At 40.5% G+C, this 20,132-nt stretch overlaps 1 protein-coding gene across 1 annotated transcript in view; it reads left to right on the top strand.

Moving 5' to 3' along the window:
* The window catches only part of LRRC8B (leucine rich repeat containing 8 VRAC subunit B), a 68,253-nt gene that overhangs the window by 24,366 nt on the left and 23,755 nt on the right, over nucleotides 1-20,132 (top strand). The window contains exons 2-4 of the mRNA XM_082659611.1: nucleotides 3,436-3,544; nucleotides 8,479-8,534; nucleotides 19,016-19,118. The gene's annotated coding sequence lies outside the window, so the exon portion shown is untranslated. The remainder of the gene's footprint in view (nucleotides 1-3,435; nucleotides 3,545-8,478; nucleotides 8,535-19,015; nucleotides 19,119-20,132) is intronic.

The following is a 20,132-nucleotide window of genomic DNA, read 5'->3' as shown; positions in this document are numbered from 1 at the left end:
GCATAGACACCAGTAACATGTAGATGAAAACAGAGCCAGAGGCTTTAAAAATTCCTTCCTCTCACAGCAGTAGTCCAAACTGTATCAGAATCCATGACACGGGCAGCACGAGCTGAAGTTAAAGGCAGCCATATCCAACTTGTGAGGTTGTGTGCGTGCCCAGGGTGAGCCATGTGGCCATGTGGTTCTTCCAATTCCAGCTGTCCTCAAGTGAGTGATCACAGAATATGTCCAGTCTGCCCAGCCTTTTGCGGTCAGACACTAGCATTCCTGGGAAGGAAATAGCAAGAGCTAATAAAACCACAAGAGAAGCTGGATAGCACTCGTTTCCGTCGTGTTCCAGTGCCAGCTGCTGCCCCCCACCACCTCCCTGAGACATTGTCCTTATAATAACAAATAACCACATCAGGAGGTGATGTGTTTTAGAAAGAGCTCTCTGGCTGCAACATGGAAATGGGACGAAGGAAGGGAAGAGAGGAGAATATTTCAGCTGTCTTCCTCAAAGATGAGGCAACCTCCACCCAAGGCAGTGGTAGCAGGGATGCAAAAGAAGGGAGTAGTTTAAGAAAAGAACCAATTGATTTCAGAAAATAGAGGAAAAGAAGGTTTGGGGTTAGGTGCCTGAGCTCTTGATGTTGCTGTCAACCTTCAACATCATTCAGCTCTCAGTGTTAATGTTGCTTCCAATACTCAGGCACTCAGGAAGAGCAGGTTTGGTGTGGGTGTGAGAAGAAATGGCAGGTTCAGTTTGGGACATGCTGAGTTTGTTTTCTACACATCTCATCTCATCTATGGGAAGATAGCGGGGAGATGATTCTGCAGTTTAGGATCAGGGAGCTGGGCTTGTCATATAATTTTGGGGAATCATCTACAGGGAGGTGGTGGATAATTCCTTTATCTTCTTTTTTGTTAAATTTATTAAATTTATTTATTTTTGGCTGCGTTGGGTCTTCGTTGCCGCGCATGGGCTTACTCTAGTTGCAGGGAGCGGGGCCTACTCTTCGTTGGGGTGCACAGGATTCTCATTGCAGTGCTTCTCTTGTTGCAGAGCACGGGCTCTAGGTGTGAGGGCTTCAGTAATTGTGGCTTGCGAGCTCTAGAGCGCAGGCTCGGTAGTTGTGGTGCACGGACTTAGTTGCTCCGAGGCATGTGGGATCTTCCCGGACCAGGGCTTGAACCCATGTCCCCTGCATTGCCAGTCAGATTCTTAACCACTGCGCCACCAGGGAAGCCCTGGATAATTCTTAAGAATAGAGGATGTCATCCCAGGAGAGCATGTGCATGAGCAGAGAAGCTACTGGTCAGTGACTGAATCCTGGCGAATCCCGCTGCCTGAGAGATGGTAGTATTAGGACCCTTCCAAGGTTCCCTCTTACCTTTTTCCCTTCAATTAAAATCAATGCTTTCCTCATATGCTTGACCTGATGACCTTCTTTTCTTGCTATGACCCACTTTTACTCTTTTTGGCAAGCCCAATTTATTAGTTTCCAATTGCAGATCATTCAGTGTGCTCTCTTTCTAAGGAAACATGCAGCAGCCATCTTCGGGTTAATGCTTTTCCTGGTGCTGTCACCTTCTTCTTTCAAAGCCCTTCTTGATTCTCACCACTCCATAGGAGTTTCTTCAGATTGGGTCTCCCTTAGCTCCAGCAGCAATTAATCAACTCGCAGGATAGTGGATTGCAGGAAGTGGAGGGTCCAGCTATCATTTGTCTGTCTCTCGAACACGACAAGTGAGGGAAGTCAGGTCAGATGATGTGAGATGACTTGCCCAACACTATACTGTCAGTTAGATGTAAAGTAGAGAGTAGAAATCGGGTCTCCTGACACCTAGTCAGGGTTCTTTCTGTTAGGGTGTGATGCCTCATAGTCGTCTTCTGTGTGCCATGGTGATGGTTACTTTCCTTCATTTAAACATCCTGTTTCATTACTACATTCCCTCATCCTTCTTCAGTATAGCCCTATAGAGAGGCAGAGCAGCTATTGCTATTAAATTGTCTCTCATTTGATATGAATCACTACCTTTTTTCACTCGTGCCTTGAATGGACATTTCTACCACACATAATCCAGAGACCAAGGAAGTAACAAGGCAGTCCTACAAAAATACGTGTTATTGTGAAAGCCTCCGGGATTGATTGATTGACTAGTGTAAGTGCCTGATAAGTATGTCTGCTATGACTAAGGTAAAGGATTATGATGTCTCTTCTCTAACCACTTACACACACACACACACACACACACACACACACACACACACAATCTCTCTGCCTTACCACCAACCTTTCCCTCACCCCACTCGCACCCTGTAAGGCTGTCCTAGATGCTTTCTGCTGAATTGACCTCTAAATAAAAGATTAACAAGAGGATCAAATACTTTGCAAATTCATCCCAAGTTATTATTGATTGCTGTAAACATGTGGGTGCTTCAGTGGTTATTTTAGGAGAAAAAAAAGATCTCATGTGTGTGTTTACCTAGCTAGTCACTAGAAGATATTTGAATGTGTTAGCTTCATGTATGGCTGTTTATCTAGTATAAAAGAGACCCACACCTTTTCTAGGCAAATTAGTGAGAACATATCTCCCCCACCCAAATCCTTCCAATTAAAGGTAAAAAAAATTGATAGTGAAATATTTAGTATTTATTCTAATAACCTATGAATTATGGACAAAGCAAATTGGACACAGTAAAATAATATTTGTATGTGTTGGTATGTTTTCTAGTACATGGGGGCCCGCTGTATATTTATTTTGTGTAATCCCTTTGTGTTCATTTTAAAGCAGTCAGAACAGTCTTCCTGTTTTACATGATAGATTTTTTTTGTGTGGTAAAATATATGTAATATAAAATTTACGATTTTAACCATTTTGAAGTGTACAGTTCTGTGGCATGAAGCACATTCACATTGTTGTGCATCTGTGATTATAGATTTTAAAACATGGCCTTGGGTGACACTGGCTATATCGGACTTGTCTGCAGCATGAATCTTGATTGGGAAGACAGGCATTGCATCAAAAAGTAGAGGGTACTTGCACAGGTTAACTTTTTAAAAATGTTGCATCACCTTGTATTGTTTTGGCTTCACGATACTTGGTCTTCCCTGTGTGTCATATATTAAATAATTGAGGTAAATTACATTTATATTTATATTGCACAACACTTTCTAGTGACTGGAGTCATGTGATACATTGCAAAACATGGCATGGAAATCTCTAGCTTGGGTGGAAAACCAAACCCCCTAATATCCAGTCTGGTTTCTCTTTACAGGATAATTTAAAGCCAACCTTTAAAGAATTCACTTTAAATAAACCTACTACTCAGTTAATAAATTGTCATTTTTGAGCATTTACTTTGTACCTCCTGCTATGCTAAACATTAGATTTATAGTTATCTCGTTTAATTCTTGAAACAACTCCATTATTATCTCTATTTTACAGATGAGAAAATTGATACTGAGTTTACCTAAGATCAAGCAGATGGTAAATGACACAGTCAGAACTTGATCTTAACCATCCTGCTATACTCCCTTCTTCCTAAGAGTGTCAGGTAAGAACTAAGCCTAACAAAGTAACTAACAGATTGAAAACATGCGATACTTCTTTATTAAGTCATTCAGAAAGAAGGTCCTATTTAGGTGATGTGGCATAAATTTAGTTTAACCACATTTTAATAGGAAGGCCAGGAAGAAAACCCATGGAAAAGATCATTTAAATACAGATTAAACTTGGGTTATTCCTCTTGTTGTTACGGGGTGGGTGAATGTTTCTCTGTAAGAGATTGTGCCAATAGGATGCACTCCTGTTCACGCTGATCTTCATTACTTAATAGAGGCAAGCAGGATGGAGGGAGCAGTTGTTGATTCTGTTTCACTAGATGGAATACTGAGTAATGAACAGGGAAACTATATAGATCTGATTTTTAGATTGTGCCTTTCAGTTTCTCTAAAAGATATTGTCGGTGTTTTTTTAAGCGATGTCACATTCTGTGTAAAACTCCTTTTAACATAGCTTATTGGAGAGGTGGTGTAGCAGATGGTGTGAATTCTTCTCCTTTGTGAGCTTGAGCCTGAGCAAGCTTCTTAGTTCCTCCCATCCTCACCCTTCCCACCGTTGAGTTGAGGTCATAATATGTACGTCACTAAGTGCACAGTAAAATGATAGCTTTCCCCTTTCCACCTCCCACCACCTTTCTCCATTCAACAGACAATTACTGAGAACTTCTTGTGTGTTAGCTCCTGTCTTGCACACTGAACTCTTCTAAGAGCTCATAGTGAGAGGCAGGGAGGCATCTGACCAGCTATTTGTGATGCAGTTTAATAGAAATGGTAGAGCACTCACCATTCCCTCGATGCCAAAGAAGCACCAGGTATGGAATAACTACTTGTTGGGGGTGGGGGGAGGGGGTTGAGTGAGTAGCAGTGTTTATTTTAAACATCTTTTGTGTTTAACGGTCATTCAGTACTTGGTGAACCTTAAACTTTTGTGTTTTGTGGTTAGAAATGAGCTTGATGTAAACACTAGTCTGATTTGCAATGCATGGCAATTTGATTTTTGTCGTTGGGTTAGCAATGTGGTAGAGCAGATATAGCATTCCTTATAGTGATCACCATCAGAAGTTACTGGTTTTATGAGACTGAAACCATCCCTGTACCTGAAATATTGTTAGCTTGATAATAGCATACAGGGTTGCAGAACTACGACACTTAGGGAGCATCTCATATGTGGCAGGCCCTGGGTGACAAAGTCCTTACCTTCCCAGAGCCTGTGGTCTTGGGGGAAGGTGGACTGGGCAAGAAATGGGCACAGAACAGCATGGTACACAGTATCCTTGTTGGGTGGTATCTTGACGCTTCTGCCGGTCCCAGCTTTATTCCTGTTGCATTATACTGTTAATTTGTACAAAAGAAGAATTTTGAAATCATAATTTGATATGATATTAAGGTCATTTAAGACTGCTGTGGCATTTATGCGTTGGTCCGTCACTGATTCACGTTGACTCACTGTCATTATAATGTAGCCGGTCAGGCTGGGTTTGGCAGCACTTCTGCATTCAGACTTGTGAGATGTCATGTTTGGTGAGTAAGCTGGCACATATGAAATTTTCTCCTTTCTTTCTGAAGGGTGAAGGCTTAGCCTCTGCCTCTGAATCTCAGCAGGTGGCAACGCCTGAGGCTCTGTCCCCACTGCTTTGCTTATCACCCTTCCAGGCCCACCGTGTCTGTACAGCAGATGTGTGCACAGGTCTTCCAGAGAGCCAGGCCTGCTCCTCCATACCCTTGGTTCCTAACTGGGTGGGGAAACCTGATCTGGTATTATTGGTTCACTCAATAATTGCTTACTCAATATTCACGATGAGCGCAGGGGCAGGACTGAGACATGGGAGCCCCCTAGGTGGGCTATTAACTTGTCACTCTGGGCAGGCTAACGATTTGATGTCACTTCAGACTGCTATTCTTTAAATATTTGTTCACAACATTTTTTGTGTTTTTTTTTGCAGTACGCGGGCCTCTCACTCTTGTGGCCTCTCCCGTTGCAGAGCCCAGGCTCCGGACGCGCAGGCTCAGCGGCCATGGCTCACAGGCCCAGCCGCTCCGTGGCATGTGGGATCTTCCCGGACCGGGGCACGAACCCGTGTCCCCTGCATTGGCAGGCGGACTCTCAACCACTGCGCCACCAGGGAAGCCCCACAACATTTTGAAGAGAAGCCAGGAGCTGTATGAGAGGGAGGAGGGTAGCCAAAGAGCCCCTCTAGTTCCCCCTTCTGCCAGTTCCCAGGATCTCAACTGACCAGAAGTCTCTTTGTCTTTCCTTCCAACCACATTCTGAACAACCCCTGAGAAAAGTCTGGTAGATACTATTTTAGTTTAATTTAGCTAACTTTCCAAAGATGTTTCAACACCCCATTGATGAATTGGTACAGGGAAGCTGCCGTAATATCGAGGCGCTTAACCTAGCCTCGGAAAGAGATACTGGGATAGATCCTGAGAATATAGGTAAATAAGATTCTGCCCCAGTCGTCAAGGAACTTGAGGCAGTAGCTTATTACATGTCATAAAACAGTGTGAGAGAACTATTGATAAAGTATTCCAAGAAAGCAGATGGAAGAGCAGTGAACGTAGCCTGTGGAGGTCAGCGTGGCTTATGGCGGTGATTCATGGAGTGATCCTAGGGTGGGACGGATGGTGAAGTGAAATGTCCCTCTCTTAAGTAAATCTGGTATTCAGAGTTTGAACCTTTCAAATTGATGAAAATAGGATACTTTAATTTTACGCAACCTAAAGCCTTAATCTTATGGAATTGCACAAGGCAGGTTGAATAAGTGTGACATTGCAGGGATTCTTGCCATATTGATCTGCAAAGATTCTTGACTTCTTGCTAAATCTTAAAAGGAATCTAGGGCTTCCCTGGTGGCGCAGTGGTTGAGAGTCCGCCTGCCGATGCAGGGTACAGGGGTTCGTGCCCCGGTCCGGGAAGATCCCGCATGCCGCGGAGTGGCTGGGCCCCTGAGCCATGACCGCTGAGCCTGCGCATCTGGAGCCTGTGCTCCGCAACGGGAGAGGCCACAACAGCGAGAGGCCCGCGTACCGCAAAAATAAAAATAAAAATAAAAATAAAAAAGGAATCTATCACTGAAAGACAAATTCTCCCAAATGGAAAGCCTTTCTCAGATTCTAAAATTTTATAGTAGGCCTTTGCTTTTACTACAAAGGAGTTTGTTTTGTCAGTCTCCACTGTCTCCACTGACCAGAAGGAAATAAGAGCACCCAGACTTCTCAGTTTTCAAAGTAAAAGCCTTTTGGCCTTTTGTTTTTCTATCAGAAAGCTGATTATCCCCTATTGCTCCTTAATCCACAGTCACTTGGGAGCATTCCCTTCCGTGTCCCTCACTGGGAACCTTCTGAAAGGAGCTCTTATTTGAGAAAGGGAGCTCTCAGTGCTAGGCTTGTCATCTCCAAATCTTCCAGGATATATTTTTTTAGGTTATCTTGGAATTGAATTTTTCAGTGAAAATACACATCTTGTGTCTTGCCCCTGGGGAGAGTAAATGTTTTTCAGAGGGTAGGTAAAGCCGGTTTTATAACACCCATCCAGCATAGGTAGCTGGGGAGCCCACTGATGCTTCCTCAGCAGCTGGGTCTGTCACAAGTACTGTTGACAGTCCAAGTCCTGTTTTGATCTTGCCTAATATGGACTGTTTATTTCTATTCTTAGAAGCGTTGCCATTTAGTACTTTCACATTTCATTCTTGCAACTTATACTTTGGTTCGCTGCTGGGGAGGAAGAAAGGTGATAATGTTTGCTGTTGTTTCCAAAATTAGTTTGAGTGATTTTAAGCTGGATAAAGAAACTGAGCTACATTTTGTTTTTTTACTTGGCAGCAATGGCTGCACTCTGAGATGACAAGTTGTCATTATGAGAGAGCTTTCATTAAGTTCTGCATTTATATCTTCTCAGCAAAATATTACTCTGGTTTAGGTAAATGTGAAACAGAAAGGAGGAATGAAACTCATTGTTAAAACATGTTGGGAAGCATTCAACCCAATTCAAAGAAATGCACAATAAAGCAACAAGATCCTTTTCATGTGTGGAATTAGCAAAGACTTTTATTTTTAATGATGATTCCCACATCTGGTGAGAGTCCTCCTCATATTGTTTATAGGAGAGAAAATTAGTATAATCCTCTTGGGAAGTAATTTGATGTTATATATCAGAAGCCTTAAACTGTTCATGCTCTTTGATCTATTACTCTTACTTTTGGAGGTCTATGCAAAGGAAATCATATGAACAGAGTTAGAGATGTTTACAGCATTATTAGTAATAAAAAGGGAAAACATAAGGTTCAGTAGGGAAATGATTTTGTAACCTATGACATAGCCATGTATGAACTATTATGCTTCAGAAATGATGTTTCAAGAAACTACAACAACATCGAGAAAGCCTATGAGAAATGATGAGGCAAAAAGAGATCTCAATATCATAACACTGAATTTTATAATGGCATAGTTGTGTAAAACTAGCAGGCCAGCAAAAACAAAAACAAAACTGGAAGGGGAAAACGATCCTAAACATTAAGTTGTTTTTTCCCCATGTTTCCCTATTTTCTGTAAGAAGCGTAGATATTTTCCATGAGTTTTTCTATCTTTTATTTATAAAATGAGTGGTGCCTCATAATGCTTACCTCTTTCTTCATTAAAAATTTAAAGGTCATATTTTATGCCTTGTAAATTGCCATGGTGATGGGATTAAACGTGTAGCTTGTGACAGTGATTTTGTTTGTCTCCCTGGGTTTTAGTTGACACCTTTTGTAAGAGGTCAGAAAGTGATCTCTTTAACAGCAGTGGCTTTTTAAAAAAGTTATCTTTTATATGTTTCATAAAGTTATTATAGATGTTTGAAACTTTAGAACCACATAAGTGGATAAATTGTCTTGCAGTCCTATGATGCATAAAATATAACAATATGTTTATGATTTCTCTTTAGGAATTTTTCAAATAGAAACTAATTGCAGAGTTTCCGGTTGACCAGGCATTCATAGGGTAAGATTAATATTCTGAATTGTGAACACATGGTAAAGATAATTACTATTACACTGGTAGCTTGGGGCAAATAAGTACTGAATACTTAGTGTGTAAAAAGAGATTACTATTCTTACAGCTGTTTTGAGTAAAGTCCTTTTGATGTTTTTAAACCAATTAAACAGAAAATTAAATCTGTATACATTTTGGTAAAATGTCATCTTCCTATCCTTTGTTAGTTTTGTATGTAGGAAAGGATATGTGTATGTGTTTGATATTTGTCATTTTTTAACATTAAAGATCTAAGGAATATAATAAATGTCTATGAGAGACTTAGACTCCATGACTCCATGTCTATATTTTTCTGATCTTTGTTTAAGGTAACATTTTTAAAAATTAATTAATTAATTAATTTGGCTGCATTGGGTCTTCATTGCTGCGCATGGGCTTCCTCTAGTTGCGGCGGGCGGGGGTTACTCTTCGTTGCGGTGCACGCTTCTCATTGCAGTGGCGTCCCTTGTTGCGGAGCATGGGCTCTGGGCTCGTGGGCTTCAGTAGTTGTGGCATGCAGGCTCAGTAGTTGTGGTGCACGGGCTTATTTGCTCCGTGGCATGTGGGATCTTCCCAGACCAGGGCTCGAACCCATGTCCCCTGCATTGGCAGGCGGATTCTTAACCACTGCGCCACCAGGGAAGTCCCTAGGGTAGCATTTTTAATGTATAGAATTGGTTTGCCATGTTTCGGTAATGAAAACATGGCCATGCTTTCCTAGAGTAGGTAAGTCAGAAATAAACAAGTTCTATATCCCGTTGCTTCCTGCAAACATCATTCATCTTTTACAGTTGTGGAAGTTTAATCTTGAATTAGCTCTGTGGCAGAGCTTTTGACTTTGACATGATGAATGATTAATCTGTACACTGTATTAAATTGCATGGCTCTCCAGTGTTGTGAATATGACATATGTCTTAAAGCTGTGTCACCCAGCTCTGAACATATAGTCCAGGTAAAGCAGTGGTGAGGACAGTAGATCTATCCCCTGCCGTATTCTGAACACCATTCTTTTTACAGATGAAGGTAGATACTTGGACTTCTCGAGTATATCCGCATTTCCCTGCTGATTCATTGAGTTGACTGTGAATTCTTAAAAGCTAGTAACAGATCAGCTACTTTTCTCCTTATGACTCTTCAGTGGCTCTTCCACCACTCCTATACTACTTACTATCCAAACTCTTTATCTTGACTGCAGGCCCTCTGTTACTGTACTTTCCCCAGGCTTCTGACATTCCAGCCAGGTGTCCTCCCTTCTGATCTGCACGCATCCTAAGCTTCTTGCTCCTTCTCGCTGGAATGATCTTCCCCAGTATCATCATCTGGTAGGCTCCATTTAGATCTGTGTTCTAATGGTAGTCCCTCTAAAGAGGGCTTTCCTCACTCCCCAGTCTGAAGTAGCTATGTATTCTTCATAACATTTCTGATTTTATCATGTGTGTGGATTTGATTTTCTCTCTTTCCTTACTACACAGTAAGGTCCCTGAGAGCAGGGATCTTGTGTCTTGCACATCTATATTTCCCTAACACTTAGAACTCTGCCTGGCACATAGTAAACATTCTAAATATTTGTTGCATGAACAGACTAAATCCTGACCTTTGTTTGACAAGTACTGCTTTACCATTCTCAGTAATGTTTCACCCATTCTCTTTGGATATTTTGTTTGTGTAGAACCGAATGCACTGCTTACTTTTGGCCATCATCCCACTCATTTTGGCACTGAAACGACAGTATAAGATGGTGCTGCTAACTCTCAACTATGCATGTCTTCTCTCCACAATAGGATTGTAAATCCCATGAAAGCAGAAACAAGGCCTCATATTTCCTTGGTATGCCTTTGTAGTCCTAACCTCCATAATTGAATGTATATAAATGTTAACTTTAGAGAAAGGGTTAAGACTAGTGGCTTAATCATATGTTTAAGTATTTCTAGAATACACTGGTTTGTGTGTCCCAGAGCTAAAAAAAAAAAATCTCATTTTGATTTATAGTTTTAAAAAAATTATAACACAGAAATGTCCTGGACTATTTTTGCAACTTCATGTTCCAAAACCCTGTTTTATTTGGCCTATTATTACTTAGGCTAGGTGACCAGAAGCAATGCTCTCAGCCTCCCAGTTCTTTTCAAATTAGGCAAGGTGGCCTTGAGCCCATGTTCTACCACCCTGTGACCCTAGAGAAGCTGCTTGAACATCTTTGAAATTTAGTTTCCTTATTTGTGAAGAGTTAGACTCTGATCTCTGCAGTTTCTTCTTGGGTTAAATAGTCCATATGGATTCTGCTCCTGTGAAAGGTAGGTCACCTGTGGAAGAATCACTGTAGAAGCAAATGGGCTGATGATCAGTGCTGTCAGCTAGTCATTTGAAAGGAGGCATGTGTGATGCCCCAGGGACTGCACAGGGACTGGGTTTGGCTCGACTTTATGGCTTGCGACTCTAGGGTGATGGGAGGGGGTCAGGAAAACGGTTTTATAAACAATGAAGATGGTGGAGAAGGGTTTGAGATTGCTGTCTGTTTACACATTCTAGGAATTATGTAGCCACTGGTGGCTTATGCTCTAGTGTTAATATTACAGTAATGGGACTGCAGCTTCTCTTCATTTTAAATGTATTCTAGATAATTTGGTAGCTTACTTAAAGCATCAAAAAATTGAGAGGTCTTTCTCTAAAAACACAATTACCATCTAAATTAAATGCACGATGTATTTCATAACCATCAGAAACAAGGAATAGTGAAACAATGTTCCTTAAAGTTCAACAACTCCGATTTAATTAGGATTTCTAGAGCTGTTCACATGCTCTTAATTGTCGTATTCAGTAACTTTCTCCTGGGACTTCAGGTGATATGGGTAATTTTTCTAATATTTAGCATATTATTTGATTGCTTCACAGATCCATTTCCACTCTACGGCTTTGTGTTAGAAGCTGCAGAATGATAGTTACATCACTGTTCTCCTTTGGTTTCTCTGTTTTGACTATGATGTCAAACCCTTTGACTTCTGTGCTCCAGAAACACTGTTCTGCTTTTTCACCTCACTGACCCTGCTATTCTATCCCCCTTTACTGTTCCTTGTCTGATAGTCCTTGCTCATCTGATATGTTATAAAGGGGAGAGAGATTCTATTCTTCACTCACTAAATGCTTTCAAAGAATTAATTCATTTCTGTGGCACCATCTACTACTTAAATGCTCTCAACTTCCTATAGTGGATTAAAGATGGCTGCAAATACTTTGTGATTTTTCCCGTCAAGAGATGGAGTCTATTTCCCTTCCTTTTGAATCTGGGCTGGATCTGTTTCCTTTTCTCCCCATCAAAAGGAAGAAATGGTGTGGAGTAATTTCTAAGGCTGGACCTTGAGGAGATTTGTAGCTTCTGCTTTTGTGTGCTTGTAACGTTCCTACTTAGAACTTAGTCACCTTGCTCCGAGGCAGCCTAAACAGCCATGTGGAGGAGTGGCAAAGCCCCTGGTCATTAGCTCAAGCTGAGCTCCAGACCAGCAGCCAGCCAAAATGCCAGCCCTGTGACTGAGGCATTTTGGACCTTCCAGCCATCACAGCGTTCCAGCCAACACCATGTGAAACAGAACTGCCTCATCATCCCACAGATTCATCAGAAATGATGAATGGTTATTTCAGCTGCTAAGTTTGGGGATGGTTTGTTACATAGCAGTAAGGAACCAAAACAAAAATTGGTACCTAGAAGGAAGGTGTTGCCACAAGAAAACATCTGGCATTGGCTTTGAGACCAGGTAGCAGTGAACCTGAAGGGGAAGTAAGAAGATTATTGGACTTCCCTGGTGGCACAATGGTTAAGAATCCACCTGCCAATGCAGGGAACACGGGTTCGAGCCCTGGTCTGGGATGATCCCACATGCCGTGGAGCAACTAAGCCCGTGCGCCACAACTACTGAGCCTGTGCTCTAGAGCCCGTGAGCCACAACTACTGAGCCTGTGTGCCACAACTACTGAAGCCCGTGTGCCTAGAGCCTGTGCTCCAAAATAAGAGAAGCCACTGCAAAGAGAAGCCTGTGCACTGCAATGAAGAGTAGCCCCCACTCACCGCAACTAGAGAAAGGCTGCACGCAGCAATGAAGACCCAATGCAGCCATAAATAAATAAATAAATAAAAGTTTTTAAAAAAGAAGATTCTTAATGGTGGCTCGAAGAGCAGTGAGGAAATTGCTATTGGAGGATATAAAACGGTACCTTTGTTATGTATTGACAAAAAAATTAACAAGATTGACACAGTAACATGGAAGATAAAAAATGAACCTAACTGATTTGTGGATCTAGCTTAGATTTCCCAGCAGAATATTGGAAGTACCAGTTGACTTTTTTAAACCACTTATGACCAAAGTATTGTAAGAGAGAGATTAATTATAGAAGAAATGGTTCAGATTTTAAGTAGACTTTAGAGGACATATTTCCAATCCAGAATTTTCTGGGGTCGTGAATAAAACTGTTTCTTTCAAAGTAAGAAATGGCCTCAGGTTGAAAGATCAGATCCAGAGTAGCACTAGTGCAGTAAAACTTGGTCTTAAGGTGCAAATAAAAGCCAGGGCACAGGTATAGGACCCTGTATTAAGACTTCAAAAAGATTTAAGGCAGTGCGTCTTCTCAGCTAGATAGAAAGGCTTCTAAGAATCTTAAGGGTGTTGTCCCATAGCATCCTGGACATGATTTAGAGGACAAGATCCTAGACTTCAAGCCTGAACTTGATGCCGTAGCAGAATGAAACTTCTGGGGGACTTGGCAGAGGGTGAGGCTTTCATGTGGGAGGAATGTAAATCATTTGTGGGCAGAGAGTAGACTGCAGTGGATTAAGCACGGCTGCACATTCTTTGCCACTTTTCCCACTGAGAGGAGACATTTGCTTCCTTGAATCTGGGCTGGTACCTGACTCCTCTGACCAACAGAATATAGTGGACATGACACCGTGTAGCTTTGAGAGCTATCCCATAAAAGAACTGCAGGTTTTATCTCTTTGCTTGGAATGCACTATTTTAGAACCCAACCACCAAGCTATGCGAGGACACTCAAACAGCCACAAGAAGTCTCACACAGAGTACCAGCCAGCAGTCAGCACCAACTACCAACCTGATGAATGAGGACATTTTGGACCTTCCAGCCATCTTTGTGCCAGCCAACACCAGGAAATAAAAGAACCACCCACAGAATCACAAGAAATAAAACTATTTTAAGCTATTAAGGTTTGGAATATGCAGAATAGTTAGCCAAATCCTTCCCATCTATATGCTTCCAAGTTCTAGCCTCTCTGTGGAAAGGCTTAATCACCTTAGATACACCCTGCCTAACATGTGAACGTAATATTCTTCGGCCTTCTGCATTTTTGTACGTTCAGTTATTTATTGTACAAATACTTACTGTACACTATGTGCTATAAACTGTGGAAGATCCTATAATACCACAGGATCAGAATCCGAATCCTTTGACCCCGTTTCTCCATGGACCTCTCTTAGGACATTTGATGTTGCTAAGTGGCATTGAATTTTCATTTACAGTGACTATTTCATTCACTGCCTTCTTCTCAAATATATTACAAAAGTTTTCCGTATTATTTCTGGCCCACGTGATTGAAATAGCCTTTCAAGCCCCTTGTTTCTAATCCTTCTCCTCAAATCCATCCTGCAAATCTCTCTAGTTCAGTGACTCAGTATTCCCCCACCTTACACCTGAATCTCTGAAGGTTCCTGTAGTTGATGGTAGCTGTTACTTTGTAGTTTGTGAGGAGCACTCTAGACATCTGAAACTTCAGGAAGACTTAAAAGGTAGGCATTTTCCCCAGATATTTCATTGCCAATCTATCTTGTGAGCTTTCTCCTCCTGGGAGATTTGAAAAAAAAAAAAAAAAATTGCTGGCCTCACCTAGACCAACTAAAGTGTTCTTTAAGAGTGGCCCTGGGTTTAAGTTTCTTATAAAAGTACCCCAGGTGATTCTAATGTGAAGCCAAAGTTGAGAACCACTGTCTTAGATTTGTGATTCTCAAAAAGTGGTCTCTGCACCAGCAACATCAACTAGGAATTTGTTAGGAATACACATTCTTGCGGCCTAATGCAGACCTAATGAATCAGAAACTCCGAGGGTGGGACCTATCACATTGTGATTTCATAAGCTCTCCAGTGATTTATGAACATTGATGTTAGAGAAACACTTTACTAGATGAATCCTAGTTCCCTTCTAGATCTCAAAACTAGTGTCTGGCTAGTGATCATTTAAGTGCTTGAAAAATGCTAAGTAATTGTCATCAGTTCTCTGAAGAGTGGTTCAGGGGGTTATTTATAATAGTATAAAGCAAAGGAGCAAATTAATCCTGGATACTGACGCATCGTTTCTCAGAGAGAGAACTCAAAGAGCTCGGTGCTTTGTGACCACCTAGAGGGGTGGGATGGGGAGGGTGGGAGGGAGACGCAAGAGGGAGGAGATATGGAGATATATGTGTATGTATAGCTGATTTATTTTGTTATAAAGCAGAAACTAAGACACCATTGTAAAGCAATTATACTCCAATGAAGATGTTAAACAAAAAAAAGAAAGACAAAAAAAATTGCAGTTAGGTATATGTTAGAACCAAGAAACATCTTTTTTTTTCAATAAATTTATTTATTTTTATTTATTTAATTTTGGCTGCATTGGGTCTTTTGTTGCTGCGTGTGGGCTTTCTCTAGTTGCGGCGAGCAGGGGCTACTCTTTGTTGTGGTGCACGGGCTTCTCATTGCAGTGGCTTCTCTTGTTGCAGAGCACAGGCTCTAGGCACACGGGCGTCAGTAGTTGTGGCACGCGGGCTCAGTAGTTGTGGCTCGTGGGCTCTAGAGCACAGGCTCAGTAGTTGTGGTGCACGGGCTTAGTTGCTCTGCGTCATGTGGGATCTTCCCGGACCAGGGCTCGAACCTGTGTCCTCTGCTTTGGCAGGTGGATTCTTAACCACTACGCCACCAGGGAAGCCCAGAGCCAAGAAACATCTTGATGAGAAGTAGGACTAAGCATTTTGAAAGGATGTAAGGCGATTTTAAAATCAATTTTCAGTGAGAGTAGTATAGAGAAACCCCATTCTGTATTGTTTGGCTGTGTCCCTGCCTGGGGCCAGAGACAGAGAGCTTTGAAGTAGCATCCAGTTCTCATCATACAATGACTCTAAATACCATCTGATCATCATTTGTTTATTTTTTCACTGGTTGTTTTGGAAATGCTTTCAAAGTAAAACAAGGACTAGTGGGAAGTAAAGACTGGCTAACTTGAGTGTTGTTGTTCCAGTCTTAGAGACTTTGGGGTGAGATTGTCAGATGAATTCATGTGCTTTGAAAAGCTTTTATGATTTTTTTAACGAGGTTTAAAAGCTAAAGGAATGGGATTAGGACCATAAAATCCTTTACTTTTAACATTGTTTCTTTGAACTGATTTAGTGCATTTGTATTAGAAATAGAGATCTGATTTGTATTGGATCCTCATTGTTTGCAAAAATCCGGTCTGGAAAAAATTTCCTGGACACACAAACAGTATTAAATTTTGTAACGACAAAGGACAGCTATGCTCTAACTCTCCAGTTAAGCACTTCAATTAGAAAAATTAACATCATTTAACATATAGGAATGCTTGAGACTTTTCATACATCATTAAATCCAGATGCTATATATTTATATAAAGTCTTAAATTGTTCAGTGGAAAATGTTCAGTAGAAAAAGTCTAGCTGAGAAAGCAGATTATATAGTATGTAAATGGAGACATTGTGGAAAGCTATATCCTTTGTATCCTTGTCTTTCAAAGATTAAAATGGAACCCAGTTATAATGCAGATGTTGGGGTAAGTTGATGTCTTAGTCCCTTCAGGCTGCTATAGCAAACTACCACAGACTGGATAACTTAAACAGCAAACATTTATTTCTCACAGTTTCTGGAGGCTGGGAAGTCTAAGATCATGGCACCAGCAGATTGTGTCTGATGAGAACTCACTTCCTAGTTCATAGATGGCCACGTTCTTGCTGTTTCCTCACATAGTGGAAGGGGCAGGAGAGCTCTCTGGGGTCCCCTTTATAAGGGCACTAATCCCATTCACGAGGGCTCCACCCTCATGACCTAATCACCTCCCAAGGCCCCACCTCCTCATACTATGACATTGAGGGATTAGGATTTCAAAATATGTATTTTTCAGGGACACAAACATTCAGTCCGTTGCAGTTAGGTAAGGGAGTTAAATATTCAACTTTTTTTTAGCTTTTGAAAAAACTCAGACTGGCTTAATTGGATTAAATGGTCTGGACAGTGTGGTCTGGTGTGGCCAAGCCCTAAGATTTTAGCCTGAGGACCTGGGTTCTAGTTGTTACTATTTCTTGCCAGTTTCGTCACCTTGGACGAGATAACTCCTTTGGGCCTGCCTTATTTTCCATGTTAATAAAATGTGAAGAAAAATATTTATCTTAATGGTTTGTTGTAGGTATGAAACAAATTAATGTAAATGAAAGTGCTTTGAAAGTAGGAAAACAGATATTAGATTATTAATAACAGATTTTTATTTGTTCTCTGATTGACGAGGAAGTCATCAAAGGAAATCTGAATTAGATGATTAGAGGAAAAGTTTATAATTCTTAAAAAGATGAACAGGAAAAATTCTTTACAAATAGTTCTCAGTTAGAATAAATATGGCAGGGCTTCCCTGGTGGTGCAGTGGTTAAGAATCCACCTGCCAATGCAGGGGACACGGGTTCAAGCCCTGGTCCAAGGAAGATCCCACGTGCTGTGGAGCAACTAAGCCCATGCGCCACAACTACAGAGCCAGTGCTCTAGAGCCCATGAGCCACAACTATTGAGCCTGCGTACCACAACTACTGAAGCCTGCACGCCTAGAGCCCGTGCTCCACAACAGGAGAAGCCCCTGCAATGCAATGAAGAGTAGGCCCTGCTTACCGCAACCAGAGAAAAGCCCACACACAGCAACGAAGACCCAACGCAGCCAAATAAAAAATAATAATAATTAAATAAATAAAATAAGAAAAAGAATAAATATGGCGAACTTGTCGTCAGTTGTGGTTTGCTAACAGGTTAGTTATAGTAGTTTCTCATTCTGATTATTTTAAAATATTACTGTAGTTGGAGGTTTGTGACTTTCTTTCTTTTTGTGCTTAAAGTAGAAAATATATTTGCAACATCTAAAGGAAACTGTATTGTGCAGGAAGTATCATGACAGCTGGGTAGCATTCTGGAGTTATGCAATAAATTCTTTCCTGGCACATTACAGATGCAATGCAGTAGAAGAATATGTAAAATGTTTCAAAGATCAAATGTCTTTATTGTGCTTAACTACACATAAATGCAGTTGTGTATCGTATGTTGTCAGTCTTTTAAAAATGAATTGTGAATAAGAAACTCATATTCCAGTGGTGCTAAGTATGAATTAATACATGCTGAGTTGTCACACACTAACTGTGCTTTCTGGCCTGCAAAATAATTTGATCTTCAGTAGTAATTATAAAGAAGGCTTTACACATGGATTGGTAAAACCAAAGTAAATTTCAGACATGCTAACTCTTTGATCTTTGAAAATGACAAGGTTGCAAGAGTATTGCTAAAAATACCTTAAATACAATTTGGGGTCAGTACTCTGAGCCGGATTTTGAGTACTTAATAAACCAAAAAAGGATTGTGTTTTCCAGGCAAATATATAAACCTTCTCAACAAGTTTTCAGAGGATACATAGGCACTAAAAAATGCAATTTTCACACCCAACTAAAAAAATTTTGTGTGTTTTAGAATGTTCTCACATTTCAAACTAATCAGTATATATGTAATTTAAGCTATTGCAAATGATTGAAGTAGATGCTAAAAATGACTTATATTAATCTATAAGGTGAGAAACAAAAACCAATAGATTTTAATATAAAAGGTAGCTACATTTAATAATGTCATAATTTCAGAGAATTTCAGTCATATTTCTGAGCTGTGTCTTAAAAAGTTATTGACTTGTAACTGTATTTAATGAATCAGTAGGCTAAATTTTAAGAGCACTGAGTCTCATTTGGATAGATGTATCATAAAGTGCAGAAATTATATGGTTTGACAGGCCATCTGATGAATGCAAATAAGACCAACTGTGTATGAGGATTGAATGAGCGAAATTAGCATATGCAGACTGCTTGGAAGAAGCTAAGTGTTCATCTAAGTGTTGTAGATACAGCATTTTAAAATATGTTAACATCTCAATTTCTGTAGAAACTTCTCTGTAAGTTAAGGAAGTTCAGAGGCTGAGTGCAATCTGGTATGTGGATGGGGTCTTATATAAATAGCTTTGCCAGAATGTCTCCCAGTGTGAAAAGTAAACTGGTCTATGAAAATCCACTTGCCATGTAATGTTTTAGGATGGAGAGGGTCTCTAACGACAGTATCTCCAATTTTGTTTGTTTGTATGACCACAGCTATTTCAAGATATCTATACTTTCTCACAGAATGAAGACAATCACAGAGATGGTGTGTCTAAGAAATTTCAAAAGGTGTAGGCCTCCTGACTGAAGCACAGTCGACTTACTGGATTCATTTTTTTTCATTATAGTAAGTATAAATATTTAAAGTATATTGTTTTGGCCAATGTTGACTTGTGCTCTTTGTTGAATAAATATTTGCTGTCTGTCAAATACCCTCATCGTTAGAGCTGTTTGTGTTTACATTCTTCTACAATTTCAGTTGTGTATCTGAAATGAATATAACTCCCAGCATCTTTGAGGGGACAAATAAAGCCATAGACTCGGAGTTGGCAGAGCCCTTAGAGATGATCTCATTCACTTTCTTTATCCATTACAAGAAATTCCTTTGCAACATCCTTGACGGATGGTCATCTTATTCAGGTCAGCCCAGGTAGGAGAAGGGCCTGAACTATTTCACAGAACTATTTCTATGGATGTCCTACTACCGATTAAATCAAAATGTCACTTTCTAAAATGTGCACCCACCTAGTTCTGCCTCTGGAACAAATCCACTTATTCTTTAATCCAAGAGGTAGTCCTGCGAAAATGTAAAGATAAATTCTCAGGTTCCCCTAGTCATCTTTTATCTCAGCTGAGTATCATCAGTTACCTGTGTTCCTCCACAGGAAATGGTTCGTAGACAAGTAGCTCCTGATTATTTTGTTGCCCAATTAGTTTTTAACCTATGACTGAACGTTGGGTTCCAGGTGTGATCTTACCAGGCAGACACAGAAGGATTGTTGCCCCTTTATCTGGGTTCATGATTTAATATGGCCACAGATTATAGTCATATTATGGCTATATTTAGCATAAAGATAGCATATAGCTATATTTTGCATAATAGCTATGACACAATTAGCTTAATGCGTGCATTCATGTCAACTAAAATCCTTAGGTATTTTTCACATGTTCATCCAGCAGTGATTTCTGCCCTCCTTTCCTCCCATCATGTTGATGCTATTTTGGGGTCTAAGCCCAGACTTTCTGTCGCATATAATCCTCTTGTTTTTGGTTTTTGTCTTGTCTTGACACACAGTTATGATTAACTGCAGTGGATTGAAGCAGAAGGGGAGGAGTTGAGAGTTAGAAATAGACCCACTAA

The sequence above is a fragment of the Grampus griseus genome (assembly GCF_964374135.1).
Source record: "Grampus griseus genome assembly, chromosome: 1".
NCBI classification, from domain to species: Eukaryota; Metazoa; Chordata; class Mammalia; order Artiodactyla; family Delphinidae; genus Grampus; species Grampus griseus.
The sequence above is the reverse complement of the archived record's forward strand: the minus strand, read 5'-3'. Positions and strand labels throughout refer to the sequence as shown.